At 40.8% G+C, this 14,562-nt stretch overlaps 1 non-coding gene across 1 annotated transcript; it reads left to right on the top strand.

The window, feature by feature from the left end:
• Positions 1-639: 639 nt before the first annotated feature.
• LOC148577489 (small nucleolar RNA R71) lies at positions 640-745 on the top strand. The gene has a single exon (XR_015903480.1). It is a non-coding gene; the product is annotated as a small nucleolar RNA R71 (small nucleolar RNA).
• Positions 746-14,562: the final 13,817 nt, after the last annotated feature.

The raw sequence follows: 14,562 nt of genomic DNA, 5'->3' as shown, positions 1-14,562 counted from the left end.
TGCTGATATCACGTGGTTGTAAGGTTGAGGATGATGCATCTTGAGAGTGGTTGTTGTATGGTTGTTGGGTGGAGTGGTAGGGTGCATTTTATGTTTTGTGGTATGGTCTATTGTTGCTTGATTGTTAGTTGGAATTGTGGTTGTATTGGTTAGAGTGGTATAGTTTGTGATCTTGGTTGTGGTTTTGTTGGTTTTTCCACCCAAAATTTGCGTGGTTCTTCCAACCTGGGTTGTATGTTTTAGCATTGGGGTCATATGGTGGTCTGGAAAAGTTGTTCACATAGTTAGCTTGCTCCCATTCACTTTTAACTTCTGGGGTATCTTCTTCTTGTGGAAGTGCTTGAGCTTGGATAGCTGAGACCTGATTCTTCTCCATTTGCTTGGTTAGAGCTACCAGTTGAGCAATGATCACCTTGTTTTGAGCCAGCAGAGCATCAATGGAATTAAGCTCTATCACTCCTCTTTTTTGAGTTTTATCAGAGGCATAGAAATACTCGTTGTTGGCAACAGTTTCTATGATGTCTATGGCCTCCTCAATTGTCTTCTTGTTGAGAGAGCATCCAGAAGAGTGATCTAGGGCCTTCTTTGACTCATATGATAGCCCCTCATAGAAGATGTGCAGTTGCACCCATTCATTGAACATGTCCGGAGGGCATTTTCTTGTCAACTCTTTGTATCTCTCCCATGCTTCATAGAGTGTTTCACCATCTTGTTGTCTAAAGGTTCGCACCTCAGTTCTCAATCTATTAACTCTTTGGGGAGGATAAAATCTTGCTAAGAACTTCTTCACCACATCCTCCTAAGTTGTCAAGCTTTCCTTAGGAAATTATTCTAGCCACTTTCAGGCCTTGTCCCTAAGAGAAAAGGGGAACAAGAGGAGTTTGTAGGTGTCTGGGTGAACACCATTAGACTTCACAGTGTCACATATCCTCAAAAATGTGGTTATATGTTGCTTGGGATCTTCTTGAGCATTCCCTCCAAATGAGCAATTGTTCTGAACGAGAGTGATTAGTTTTAGTTTGAGCTCAAAGTTGTTCGCATGTATGTTGGGTCTCAAGATGCTACTTCCACAATTCCCAGGATTGGGATTGATGTAGGAGCCTAGCACTCTCCTTTCTTGTGGAGTGGCATGGTTACCAATTGCTTCTTCGTGATGATTGTGTTTTTCTCCTTCCAGAGTTTCTACTGGATTGTCTTCTACTTCTTCTTCTTCACCAATTACTCTTTTGCCTCTTGCCACTGCTTCTCTTTTCAATCTCAAAAATGTTCTCTCCGATTCAGAATTGTAAGAGGTTACAGCTCCTCTTCTCCCTGTCATACACAACACAAGACACAATCTAAAACAAGTGTTATCACCCCTTTTGGAAGAGGGGTGGGTAAGTCAAAATTAATTGATGCAACTTATCAAACAGTTAGTGTGCTTTTTGTTAGGATGAATATATATACAATGAACAATTAAGACTGAAATTAAAGAAACTAACAAACTAAAGAAAATGCTTAATCTAAATGCTCATCAACTTAACCATTGTCAATTCCAAAATCAATCCCCTGCAACGACGCCATAAAACTTGATGACCGGAATTCACTCCCCATACAAAAGAAATCCGTTCTTTGGCAAGCCATCAAATTATCGTTAAGTAATAACCCACTAGGAGTGGGGTCGAATCCACATAGATTGATTGATTGAGCAATTTTAGTTGATGAGTGAATTTAGTTAAGTTAATCAATGTAGAGAGTATTGAATGCAGAAATTCAAATAGCAGAAATGTAAATGACTTAAAAGTAAATGAAAGCAATAAACTGCAGAAGGGTAAATGGCAAGAATGTAAAGAACTGAAATATAAATGACTGAATTGTAAATGGGGAATGGGTAATAGCAGAAATGAAAGAAAAGCTATAAAGAATAGGAAGATAGGAGTAGGCGAAATTTATTGGGATTAGGAGATGTTGCTCTCTTTGGATTAAATTTAGATCATCTCATCTTCAATCATGCAACTCATTAACCTCTTGGCAATCATGATTGATTGAACCCCAATCCCTTGGTGATTCAATCTCTCAAATCTTGATAATCAGCCAATTCCTTGGTCTAATTGCTCATGAAGAGAGATATGCTTGGTCCCTGATTATACCACACATCCTCATAGATCCAAATGGTGGGTGGATTATACGTCACCATATCCAATCCCAAAACCCATATCTACTCAAGTGTGAGAATGGATTTCAAGCATGGTTTTATGTTTCCATTTCCAAGGTTCCCATGAAACCCATTTTGCATTCAACCTCTTTCCTAAGATGATTGAACACTAGCATGAAGAACGAAATTCCTTCTAGCAAATCAAAGAGAATATGAAGAGAAGAAGAAATTCACTATCATTAATCCATCAAGTACAACAGAGCTCTCTCTTTCAATGAGAGGGAGTTTAGCTACTCATAGCTTAGAGAAAAGTACCAAAGATGGAGAAGATGAAGTGTAAAAGTAAAACTAAAAGTTAACTATTCAATCCCACTTGCTAACACACTTTCCAATCCAACCCCTTTTTTCACTACTTCTAGGGGTTATTTTTACTACTCCTGTTAGTAAAATTAAGAAAATACAAAAGAGAAAAGAAAATTACAACTAAAAAGGAGAGGAAGAACTCCTAAAATGAAGCATGTGCCTGGCGTGTGGCTGGCGTTTGAGTGGCGTGCCACGCCTAGCTTCTCAGCTTGGCTTAGCGCACCAGACCTGGCTTGCATGTGGCATGCCATCTCCATCAACCACCCTGGCGTGCCACGCCTTCGAGCCCAAGTGGCACGCCCAGGGTCTCTCCATTGCATAGTTAGCCTGGCGTGCCACGCCTTCGAGCTCAAGTGGCACGCCCAGGCTCTTCCCTTTTGCTCTTTTTTCTGGAGCCTTGGACCAGCGTGGCACGCCTAGGTCTTGGCGTGACATGCCCATAGTATACACTCCATCCATCCTCTCTGGAAAATAATACTGGCATGCCACGCCCTTGATAATGCTTCAATCTCCCTTTCTGGAAAATAATACTCGCGTGCCACGCCCAGTATGTGGCGTGCCACGTGCTTTGATAGTGCATGAATGAGAAATGATTGGCATGCCACACCCAGCATTCAAGTGCCACGCCCATAGTTATCTTGCCCTGGCCTGCCATGCCATAAGTCTCAAGTGGCACGCCTAGTCTTCTTCTCCCATGGGTGCCAGAGCTGGCGTGCCACGCCTTCGACATCAAGTGGCACGCCCAGTGTTGGTGCCTAAGCTTCTTCAAGCATTAGCGTGCCACGCTTGGGACCCAAGTGACACGCTTGGGACCCAAGTGACACGCCCAGCATTGGTACTTCCTCCATACTCCTCTGGTAAAACATATTGGTGTGCCATGCCTTCGAGTTCAAGTGGCACACCCTTATTGGTGTGGACTTCTTCAGGCTTGGGGTGCCACGCCTGGAACCCAAGTGGCACGCCCAATACATGAGTAGAGTTGGCGTGCAACGCCTTCGACATCAGGTGGCACGCCCAGTGTGGAGCCTTCAAGTCCTCTTTTTGGACCAATGAACTGGCGTGCCATGCCTTCGAGCTCAAGTGGTACGCCTAGTGTTTATGAGGGGGTTGGCATGTCATGCCTAGCTTGGCGTGCCACACCCCCTTTGTGGTCTTCAAATATGCTCCCTGGAAAGTATAATTGGCATGCCACGCCTAGCCCTGGCATGCCACGCCCATGTTAAAGCTCCAAGAATGCTTCTCTAGAAAATATAGTTGGCGTGCCATGCCCATAGTAAAGCTCCAAGAATCCTCTTCTGGAATTATCAACTGGCGTGCCACGCCCTAGTGCTGGCGTGCCACACCCAGCTCATTTTTCTTGTCTCCTCTTTCTTTTGTTGCTCTTTTAACCTGAAGTTCAACACAAACTCATTTCAAAGCAATTTACCATAATATTCACCATTTACTTCATGAAATTGCATTGATTGAATTAGATTATGCTTTTTTTATGGTCCTTTTAGATAAGAGAAAGAGGTAGATGATGCAAGTCATCAACTTCTATCTAGGAATTCTAGCAAAGCTGAGTCACAATTTGAAAAGGTTCACCCAGTTAAAATTTCTATGGCATGAATGTATCCGGTGGTAATACTGGAAAATAGAGTGCTTAGGGTCACGACCAAGACTCAGAAAGTTGTGTTCAAGAATAAAAAATACTAAGTCCTGCTCATCTGATTGTAACTAAGCTTCATTTGAAACTTAGAAATGTATTGTATCTTAATTTTCTTTTTCTATCCTACTGTGTTTTTAGTTGCTTGGGAACAAGCAACGATTTAAGTTTGGTGTTGTGATGAGCGGATATTTTATATGCTTTTTGGCATCACTTTCTATAGTTTTTAGTAATTTTTGTTTAGTTTTTATTAAGTTTTGATAGGTTTTAGTGTTAAATTCACATTTTTAGATTTTACTATGAGTTTTTGTGTTTTTGGGCAATTTCAGTTATTTTTTCGCTAAAATTTAGGAGCTGGAGCAGAAGTCTGATTCAGAGATAGAGAAAGCACTGTAGATGTTGTCCGGATCTGACCTGCCTGCATTCGGAAGAGTGTTTCTAGAGTTACAGAAGTCAAAATGGAGCTCTCAATGGCTATGGAAAACTGAGTTTCAGAGCTTTCCAGAAATATATAATAGTCTATACTTTGCTTGGGATTAGAAGGCCCAAAATTGGCGTCCAACGCCAGCTTCCTGCCCCCTTCCAGGCATCCAGCGCCCAAAGAGCAGAGCCCAACTTCAAAAGGCCCGGAGAGGACCCCCTAGTTGGCGTTCCATGCACAAGGAACCTCATAGCACGTGGATCTCATCAAAGCTCATCCCAAACACTCATCAAGTGGGCCCCAGAAGTGGATTTTAGCACTAAATAGACTGTTTTACCCTTATTAATCATCTGTTTAGTATTTAAAGTGTATTTTACATGATTTTCGTGTGAGTACCTAAAAGAAAAGCACGAGCCAACATCTATGTTTATAAATCTCTCAGACAGTTAATCCACGACTTCGTTGGAAACTTCTCGAGACACCAGTTCAGCCGATTTCTGGGGAGATTAGGGTCTCCGTGGTATAGGCTAGAATCCAAATAAGCAACGTTCTCTGATCTTGAAGATTCGTCCTTGTCTGTAGCGTTTTGAGTAGGATCGCCAAGAGAATTGATAGCTATGCACTTCACCCTTCGTCAGATTGAGTAACCACGGCCAATGGCCACGGCCGTGTTCATTCTGTAACAGAGGATATCAATGACCACGGGCAATGACTTTGATCACTTACATCATACCATAGAACAAGATCATTCACAAGCAAGGAAGACAGTAGTATCAGAGTTACTTCAGAAAGACAAAGCAACTCCGACTCTCAACTCTATTCCTATCCCTGAAAATACTTGTTTTACAAATACAAATTATGAATAGTTTCCTCTAATCCAAAGACCTTTTGATTCTTCCTGACTAAGACCTGCAAGACAACCATTGCTTGCTTCAAGCCACAATCCTCGTGGGATTGACCCTAACTCGCTCAGGTATTACTTGGACGACCTAGTGCACTTGCTTGTACTGCTGCTATACGAGATAGTGTGGGTTTTGCGTACACGCGCACCAGTATTCCTTGGGGATGAATCTTATGGCTTTGTAGTTTGCAATGTCTGTAAACCAAGGGGCTATCCTTATTGGAAAGAGTTGCTCATCAGGAAATGTTTCAGATACCTCAGTAGAGGGAAGCGCAGTCCCTGCTACTGGCTCAATCTGAGATAAGTGGTCTGCCACTTAGTTCTCTGACTCTTTTCAGTCTCTGGTTTCTATATCAAAACTCTTGTAGTAGTACACATCTTATCAGCCTTGGCTTAGAATCCTGCTTGGTGAGAAGATACTTGAGAGCCGCATGGTCAGTGTATACAATGATCTTAGACCCTATTAAATAGGATTTGAACCTGTCAATGGCATAAACCACTGCGAGTAGTTCCTTCTCTATGGTAGTATAGTTCTTCTGTGCGTCATTTAAAACACGACTAGCGTAATAAATAACATGTAGGAGCTTATCATGTCTCTGCCCCAGGACTGCGCCAATTGCATGGTCACTGGCATCACACATTAGTTTGAATGGCAAGTTCCAGTTGGGTGCAGAAATGATGGGTGCAGTGATAAGCTTGGATTTCAGAGTTTCAAAGACATTCAAGCACTCCTTGTCAAAAACAAAGGGAGTGTCAATAGTTAACAAGTTACACAGGGACTTTGCATTTTTTGAAAAATCCTTTATGAACCTCCTGTAAAACCTTGCATGTCCCAGGAAACTTTTGATTGCCTTTACATTAGTGCGTGGTGGTAATCGCTCAATTATTTCCACCTTATCTTGATCCACTTCTATCCCTTTGTTTGAAAATCGATGTCCAAGAACGATTCCTTCAGTCACCATGAAGTGACATTTTTCCCAGTTTAAAACCATGTTCATTTCTTGGCAGCATTTCAGAACTATGGCTAGATGGTCAACGCAGGATTTGAATGAATCTCCAAAGACAGAGAAGTCATCCATGAAGACTTCAAGGAACTTCTCCACCGTATCAGAAAAGTGGAGAGCACACACCTCTGAAAGGTTGTAGGTTGATTACATAAGCCAAATGGCATTCTCCTATAAGCAAACACTCCATATGGGCATGTGAATGTTGTCTTTTCTTGATCCTGTGGATCCACTACAATTTGATTGTAATCGGAATAACCATCCAGGAAACAATGCATGCCTTCCTAGCCTCTCTAGCATCTAATCTATGAATGGTAAAGGAAAATGATCCTTTCTTGTGGCGTTATTGAGTCTCCTGTAATCAATACACATACGCCACCCTCTAATTGTTCTTATAAGAATCAGTTCATTTTTTTCATTGTGAACTACTATCATTCCTCCTTCTTGGGTACAACTTGGACAGAGCTCATCCACGGGCTATCCGAAATAGGATAAATAATCCCAACCTCTCAGAGTTTTGTGACTTCCTTTTGCACTACTTCCTTCATAGCTGGATTCAGTCACCTTTATGGTTGCACCACAGGTTTGACGTCATCTTCCATCCGGATTTTGTGCATGCATCGGGTTGGATTAATGCCTTTAAGGTCACTTATGGTCCACCCAAGAGCTGTCTTGTGCTCCTTTAGCACTTGGATCAGTGCTTCTTCTTTCTGTGGTTCTAAAGCAGAGCTTATAATCACAGGATAAGTGCTCCCATCTCCTAGAAATTCATATTTCAAGGATGATGGTAACAGTTTGAGCTCAAGTTTAAGAGGCTCACCCTCTTTTTTAGGAGCCTTTTAAGGTCTCCTTCCTTTTTATGGCGCCTCTAAATCAGGCTCGACATCATAAAGGATGTCCTCCAGTTTTTCTTCGAGTCTCCTGACTATATTTACTTCTTCCACTAGCGAATCAATGATATCAATGCTCATGCATTCCTCTGAGGTGTCTGGATGCTGCATAGCTTTAACAGCATTCAACACGAATTTATCCTCATTGACTCTTAGGGTTACCTCCCCTTTTTGAACGTCAACGAAGGTCCGTCCCATGGCTAGGAAGGGTCTTCCTAAAATGAGGGATTCACTTTTGTGCTCATCCATTTCTAGCACCATGAAGTCTGTGGGGAAAGAAAAGGGGTCCAACCCTAACAATCATGTCTTCCACCACACCTAGTGGAAACTTGATAGATCCATCAACCAACGGAAGGCATATGCGGGTTGCCTTGACTTCTTGAGTCAAGCAGAGTGATAAACCACTATTTTATGGTTTATCTTGTGTTCGATTGAGTGGTTTCATCAACTCTTTGCCCCCTTATTCATATGATTTGCATGATTTTACAATTCCTTCCTAGTTTTGTTATATGGTTGAAAACTTGCTTCCTAGAGATCTTTAATTTGTGTATTTTAATTCTCCTTTATACCATTCGATGCCGTGATCTGTGTGTTAAGTGTTTCAGGCTATATAGGGAAAGAGTGGCTAAGAGAATTGAGAGAAAGCTTACAAAAATGGAAGGAACACAAAAAACTAAGGAGATAACCAGCGAGCATCGACGCGCACGCATGGCTCACGCGTGCGCGCGACAAGGAGAAATTCGTAGCGACGCGTTCGCGTGCCTGACGCGTACGCGTGAATTGGAGTTTGCACAAAGACGCGTGCGCGTGGATGACGCGTACGGGTGACACGCCAAAAAGACCAGCGACGCGTACGTGTGACTGACGCGTACGCGTGACATGCGCGATCTACAGATATAACAGAAAACGCTAGGGCAATTTCGGGCCGAGTTTTGACCCAGTTTTCGGCCCAAAAACACATACTAGAGCCAGGGAACGTGCAGAGACTCAAGAGACATTCTCATTAGCATAGTTTTTAGTTTTAGATCTGGATCTAGAGAGAATTTACTCTTCCTCTAGGTTTTCTTTACATTCATAGTTTTATAATTTTATGTTTTTTCTTTTGGATATTGAAGAGTCATCACCTCCGTTGAAGTTACTGTTCAAGTTTGTTTTCTTACTTCCTATTTATTATTCCATATTCTTAATTCTTGTTTAGAGTTACAATTGGATTGTTTTTAGAATTTATTTATGCAAAGGATTACTTTTTCCTTTAATTAATTTTCAATCCCTATTTTATTTAATTTATCATGTCTTCTTCTTTTATTTTTATGAGCGTTATATTCATGTCAACGGAGTAGATTTCCTACTTGACATGGGGGTTGATTAAGAGGAGACACTTGAGTTGGAATGCTCAAGTGATTAGTTAAGTTGGAAGTTGTTGGCTAATTCTTTATTTACTAACGCTAGACCTTCCCAAGGGAGAGAACTAGGATTTACGAATAAGAGTTAGCTTAATCACTTGACTTTCCTTTATTTAGTAAGGGTTAACTAAGTGAAAATAACAACCTCTTTACACTGCACTTGAGAGGATTCCAACAAGGATAGAACTTCCAATTAATCATTCCCTCAGTCAAGGTATTTTATTTTGAATAATATAAATTCCTTTTAAATTTCATTGCACTTATTTACAATTGTTTATTTTTTTGTCATTCAACTCTCAAATTTCTTGAAAACTTCTGATTAATAAATTAGCACCCTTTTTGGCAACTTGTTGGGAGACGACCTGGGATTCATACTCCCAGTATTTTTCTTCTAATTTTGTGACAACCTTTCTAAATTGATGAGCGTTTTTCAGCTGGTTAAGAACTATATTTGCAACGCTGTTCTTATATTATAATTTCTTAATTGGCCGACTTCCGCCACCACATCAATTTTTGGCGCCGTTGCTGAGGAGTTGCAATTGTGTGCTAAATTATTAGTTGGTATAAATATTTTTATTTTATTTATTTGCATATTTTTTTTAAATTATTACCATGGGCTATATGTTTTTCTCATTGAATGACGTGTTCACTGCCTGATCCGAGCTTAGCCGCATTTGATCCTGAAATTGAAATAACTATTTCACGTATTAGGCGAGCTCGGCGTCGGTTAGCCTCTGAGGGGGGTGAAGTAATTGTTATCGATTCACCAGTCTCATCTGAAGGCAAATCTAAACCACCATCTGAGGAGGAAACAAGCTCCGTTACTACTGATTCAGTTGATTCACGTGCAAATAATATGGCAGCACCTTGGAGGATTACTCTCCAAGAAGCTGGATCCCCAGATTTTACACTACAACCGTATCAAGTGCATCATCCAACTCTGGCTGTAGATTTTAAGCTGAAAACTGCACTAATAAACTTGATGTCCAAGTTTCATGGCTTACCTGCTCAGGAGCCTATCAAGCACCTCAGGGATTTCTAGACAGCCTATTCTACTGTTAGGTGTCATGGTGCAAATAAAACTTCTATTCTGTTAACCGCCTTCCCGTTTTCTCTTGAGGGAAAGGCGAGGGAGTGGTACTACTCCCAACCTGAAGCAACTGTTACCAACTGGGATACGCTCAGGAGAGAATTCTTGGAAAAATACTTTCCAGCTAAAGTTACAAATAGATTGAGGAAAGAGATCTCCTGCATTGTTCAAGGTGAATCGGAGACTCTCTATGAGTACTGTGAGCGCTTTAAGAACCTTCTGGATGCATTGCCCCATCAGATGATTGAAAAGCTGGTGTTGATCAGCTACTTCACTCAAGGCATGAAGTCTCGGGATAAAACTACACTGGATGGTGCTAGTAATGGTTCTCTGAAAAAGAACAAGACCGTAGATGAAGCATGGCAACTGATCAGCGATCTAGCTTAGTCAACTCGGAATCACAAGCACAGAAACAGTCATTCAAAGCCTATTACAAAGGTTTCTTCTAGCAGTCCATGACGCGTATGCGTCGCTTGCGAAATTAGCCCTCCACGTGTGCGCGTCACCCACGCGCACGCGTGACCATGCAAAATCGACGTAAATGGGTGTATGGCCAGAGAGTTATGATGGTGTGGGGCTGGAATTGTGCTGGAAGCACAAGCCCTATCACGCGTACGCGTCCTTCAAGCGTCCGTGTCATTTTTCCAAATAAGGCCATTCACGCGTGCGCGTCCCTCACGCGCGCGCGCGCGTCCCTCACGCGCACGCGTCACCCTAAATTTTGGCAATGTGCGTATTAAAACAGAGAGTTGTGCATGCACAAGGCTGCTCTCACGCCAATAGCACAATTCAGGTCACGCATACGCGTCACCCACGCATACGCTTCACTTGAAAATAGCGCAAACCGCGCGTCCGCGTGCTTTACGCGCACGCATCACCTGCGTCGCACAGTCTAGCCAGATCAATAGCAAAATTCTTATCTTTTCTTCCCCAATCCTAATTTTTTCTTTACCTCTCTTAATTCCTTCTTCTTCCTTCTTTCTTCTTTATTCCTTCCTACTTTTTCCTTTCTTCTTTCACTCTTAATCTTCTTCATCAAGGTTCTTTTCTTCTTTCCTTTTTACTTTTCCATTATTACTTTTATTTATGTTTTCTCCTTCTTTTTCTTTTACCTTCATTATCTATGTTTTCTTTTTCTTTCTTTTTACATCATTTTAATTGGTGTTAGAAATTTAATTGGGTGATTGTTTTCTTCTATATTTGGCTTGTGGATTATTAAGGAATTGTTTGACAATTAATATTACTTCTTAAGGGTTGCTTACATGTTCAAATTTAATACTTTCAATAACATATTTACCATGCATGCTAAGTGTTTGTGAAAAAGCCCATATGGCATTGTGCATTTTTAAATTATTCTATCCTTATACTCTAATGCCTGTTTTTCACAAAACCCCTTAATTATTTTAATAATTGAATATAATTGTCAATACAAACGTGCTTATTAGTTTGTTATGAGTGATAATACATTTAAATTATTGATGCTTGATCTATGCTACTCATGCCTTTGCCAGCGTGCCAATAAACATCTTGCATCTAATTACCATAACATGCACTTGCTATATTTCCAGTGATGAACTGATCACATGTAGTCGCAACCATGTGTTAACGACATCCTTCTTTACCTTGGCATTGATTATCACTTGTACCATCCTCTTCCTTGCTAAAACCCATAGCTTTACATGTTACTTTCTTCTTCCCTTTTCAGGATGGCCACCAAGAAGGGTAAAGAGAAAGCTACTCCCAAACCACCGGCAAGGAAAGGAACAAAAAGAGCACTAGCTGCGGAACCTTCCTCAACAGCAGTAAAGCCCTCAACAAAGAGAGTCAAGAGGATTATTAAGGTCAATGACACAGAGAAAGCTAAGCCTTTCCAGCAAGGGACACTGCACGATTCACCAACCGCTACTGTGAGCAGATGTTTCCCATCCTGGCTGAGTGAAACTGTAACAATGAGCACCTTATCATCCTCTCGACCCACATTGTTGATTTTGTAGAGCCCCGAAATGAACGTAGAAAATGGGGATTCTTACGGAGACAGCCACGGCAGGTCAATCTCTCATGGGTAGTTGAATTCTACTCCAATTTTCACATGCCAACACTACAGTCTGTCTATGTCCGTCAGAAGCAAGTCCCTATAACTGAAGAGGCTATTCAGCAAGCTTTAGATCTTCCACCTGATCTAGAAGGATTGGACGCATTCCAAGAAGTCTCTTTCAAGCGCCAAACATACCAATTTGACTGGGACATCGTCTTCAGAGTTATAACACAACCTAGCAGCAGATGGATCTATGGATACCATTGATCCCGACCTAAGGGCATATTGCTTCAGCACTTACTTTGGAGGCTCGAGTATGGGCACAGATTATGTCCCATTACGTCTTTTCGAGCACTCACGAGTCCTCCTTGACTTTAGATATGGCTGTTCTCCTCTGGTGTATCCTTATAGACCAGCCTCTCAATTTACCAAGACACCTTCGGCATGCTATGGGACATGTACAGATCGCGGGCAACTTACCTTTTCCCGCCTTGGTTTCAGATCTAGTCTCAGCAGCCGGAGTCTCCTACAAAGCTGGGGACACCAAGACCATGATTCCATGGGATGATCAGATCGTCCTTAACGGGAAGTACATCAGACCAACAGCAACCACTAGTAGCAGGACTACAGAACTGGCCAAAGATATTCCTTCTCCTTCCACATCATAAGCACCTTCAACAAATCAACTGCTCCATCAAATACTTGAGAGGTTTGACCGGCTTGACTGGCAGGGAAAGCGAAGAGAGCGCCATAACAAGCACCGATTTACATACCTCAAGGAGCTGCTTGTTGGTAACCACCCACCTGAAGAAGACCAGACACCCCGGACTCCACTTCATTTACCAGCACAGGGAGCCATGACGGTCCCGATTGTGGAGAGAATGCTACCAGCCCCCCTTTGTTCCTGACTGATGGCACCGAGGACGGTGCCAAGCTATACGTGTGGGGAGGTCGGTTAGTACCTGACTTCCGGAGGTATTTACTCTTTCTCAACATCAATAAGTTATTTTTCTTTTGTTAGGATAGGATAGATTGCATAGTAATAGGTGATTGCATGAATGTTTTATTTGGTTGAAAAATAATAAGTTTCTTTTTAAGACTCTATTTTTTTAAAATTTCACTAATTTAAATCAAAACTTTTGTGTTAAAACTTGTTTGAAGATTGTAAATTGGAACATGGTTTAAAGCTAGAACACACAACCTGTGAGATTTGAGCTTAATTATATGGTTACACTATTTAACCATAATATTTTATTCTTGTGTGTTTTCTTCTCTGTGATTGTAATCTATATTTTGTTCCATCCTATATGTCCAATGTTTAATATATTTATATGCATGCATATGATTGAGGCCATTATTTGATTATTAGCTCACTTATCCCAAATAGCCTACCCTTCCATTTATCCTTGTTAGCCACTTTGAGCCTTTTAATCCCATTTGTTCTATATTTTACCACATCACAAGCCTTAAGTGGAAAAACAAGTAATTACCACAAATTGAATTTTTGGTTAGCTTAAGATAGAGATTGTGTGTCAATTAAGTGTGGGAAAACTGTGGGAACATGGGTTAATAGGGAATGTCTTATGTTTCTATTTCATTTAAATATTGGGAATTTGGGTACCTACTCATGTGAAACCAGAAAAATCAAATATCCATGTGCATTGATAAATAAATAAATAAATAAGGGGACAAAATTACCCCAATGTTAAGTTAATAAAAGATCAATGCATATGTGATACAAATTAAAAGAAAAGTTGATGCATGAGTATGTGAAATATGCAAAAGTGGGAATTTTGGGTAGCTAGGCATGAATTTAGAAATATATAGAGTGTGTGTATAGGTGAAAGCTTAGGTTGATCACGGATTCAATTTATAGCTCACTACCCTCACCTTTACCTTAGCCCCATTACAACCTTGAAAAGACCTCATGATGTTTGCATTGGTACATTAAATACTTGTTGATTGGTTAGGTGAAGAACAAGGTTTAGAAAGCATGACTAGAGAAGAATAGAGTGATTATCCTATACACTTGAGTGATTAGACTGCATATACACCATCAGTAAGGGTTCAATGCTTGATTCTATGTTCCCTGCTTTCATGAGCTGTCTTCTTACAAGTTTACTTGTCTTTACTGTATGATTTTAATTAGTGATATCTGATTTATGTTTGTCTTGAAGAACTTATTTACTTTTAACCAAGTAGGCATAATCATCTTGGCATATAGTTTCATACATAGGTTGCATTGCATTTCATGAGTCCTACTTTCCCTTATTTAGTCTTTTGATCTCCTTGAGCTAAGCATGAGGACATGCTAATGTTTAAGTGTAGGGAGGTTGATAAACCACTATTTTATGGTTTATCTTGTGTTCAATTGAGTGGTTTCATCAAGTTTTTGCCCACTTATTCATATGATTTGCATGATTTTATAATTCCTTCCTAGTTTTGTTCTATGGTTGAAACTTTGCTTCCTAGAGATCTTTAATTTGTGTATTTTAATTCTCCTTTTATACCATATGATGCTGTGATCCGTGTGTTAAGGGTTTTAGGCTATATAGGGCAAGAGTGGCTTAGAGAATTGAGAGGAAACTTGCAAAAATGGAAGGAACACAAGAAACTAAGGAGATAACCAGCGAGCATCGACGCGCACGCCTGGCTCACACGTGCGCGCGACATGGA

The sequence above is a fragment of the Arachis ipaensis genome, chromosome B1 (genome assembly GCF_059453495.1).
Source record: "Arachis ipaensis isolate K30076 ecotype BB chromosome B1, ASM5945349v1, whole genome shotgun sequence".
In the NCBI taxonomy this organism is placed as follows: domain Eukaryota; kingdom Viridiplantae; phylum Streptophyta; class Magnoliopsida; order Fabales; family Fabaceae; genus Arachis; species Arachis ipaensis.
Note: the sequence above shows the minus strand (reverse complement) of the source record. Positions and strands in the feature narration are given on the sequence as shown.